Source organism: Pristiophorus japonicus, unplaced genomic scaffold (genome assembly GCF_044704955.1).
Source record: "Pristiophorus japonicus isolate sPriJap1 unplaced genomic scaffold, sPriJap1.hap1 HAP1_SCAFFOLD_94, whole genome shotgun sequence".
In the NCBI taxonomy this organism is placed as follows: domain Eukaryota; kingdom Metazoa; phylum Chordata; class Chondrichthyes; family Pristiophoridae; genus Pristiophorus; species Pristiophorus japonicus.
This window is the reverse complement of record NW_027254868.1, coordinates 1,633,038-1,634,744: the sequence shown is the minus strand read 5'-3', so window position 1 is coordinate 1,634,744 and position 1,707 is coordinate 1,633,038.

Here is a 1,707-nt window from a genome sequence, read left to right as displayed (position 1 = left end):
TCCAAATGCATAGCAATGTGGTTGACACTTCAATGCCCCCGACAATGGCCCAGCGAGACACTCAGTTGAATCAAACCGCTGCGACAATGTCAGCATTGTGGGAGTACCTTCATCACACGGACTGCAGCGGTTCAAACAGTCGGCTCTCCACCACCTCCGCCGGGGCAGTTTCAGAAGGGCAACAAAGGAAGGAAGGCCTTACTAGCGACGCCCAAATTTCTGAATTAATTTAAAAAAACACGTTGGAGACAGGGAAAGAGAGAGTTAAAAAGACATATGCAGAAGGTGGGGTAATGGATGGGTCAAACAGAGTGAGAAAGATAGGGAGACAGACGTGGGGAGAAAGAGGGAGAGAACGAGAAGGCGGAGGCACAGAGAGAGACAGACAGACAGATCGGTGGGACAAAGAGAGAGAACATTTGGGGGTGACAGAGAGAGTGCGAGATGGGGAGACAGCTGTGGAGGGACAGGGACAGACGGGTTTGATGCAGAAGTGAGTACACGTGAGGCGGGTTAGAATGGGACAGACGTGGGAGAGGAATCGGCAGAAATCAGACCCAGGGAGAAAATTACGTGATAGACAAAGAAAACGAGCAGGGGGAGCGAGAAACAGAGAGAGAGCAACATAGTGGGTGTGTTGCGATAGAAATTGACTGGAAGAATGGTGGATTGCGACCGGCTGCGGTCGATAGATGATATGTTACAAAGACAAAGGCAGAGACGGTGCCAGACGGAAACAGGCATACTGGTGAGCCAGAGGGGCAGCAGAGAGAGTGAGAGAAAGACAGGCGAGATATAGGAAGGAGATAGAGATGAGGTGTGGAGGGGGGTGGGCGGACAGAGAGAGACACACACACAGGAGGTGATAGAGAGAGAGCGACAGACCGTGTGGTGGAGATCGTCCGACTGGAAATGTAAAAGAAGGAGACAGAGTGGGCGAGACTGATGGTGGTAGACAGACGGGAGGAAGTCGAAGGGGAGAGAGATACAGCAGAGGGAAACGGGGAAGACAGAAATAGAACAGACGGATCAGACAGACACAGGAAAGCAGGAAAGTTAGGAAGAGAGAGACCCAGAATGGGGAGACATAGAGGGTGCAAACGAGGAAGTTAAACAGGAGGGAGACAGGGGGGAAACGACAGAGACAGACAGTGAGAGAGATAGGTGGACAGACTGCGGGCCAGACGGTTGGAGAACTGCAAGGGACAGACTCGAGAGACAGACGGCAGAGGGATGGAGGGGGAGAGACTTATGCCACAGACGGGGAGACAGAAATAGAGATAACAGCAGAGGAAAGAAAAAGACAATGGGAGTCAGACGGAGAGACAGGCGGGAGTGGCACAGAGAAAGACAGACGCGGGTTACATAAGTGGCGAGAAAGAAGGTGGAGTGACATGTTGGGCGAGAGACTGTTGGAAACAGATGGGCAGACAGAAGGAAACACAGACGTAAGAAGACAGAGAAAGAAAAACAAACGGGGAGACTCATTCCAGTCGCGCTCTCTCATCCAATTTTAGTGAAAAACAATGTAACTGGCAGTGCAAATAGTGTCGTGGTACATAAAGTTGCAAAGAGACGTTTATTAAGTGTTTGCGAAAATAACTGTAGATAAAGGTCCCTGTGGTGAAGTTTAAATTCTTCCACATTGAACCGAAAAAAGATGGATCAGAGTACATTATATTTAGAATCTATACCTGACAATAATAT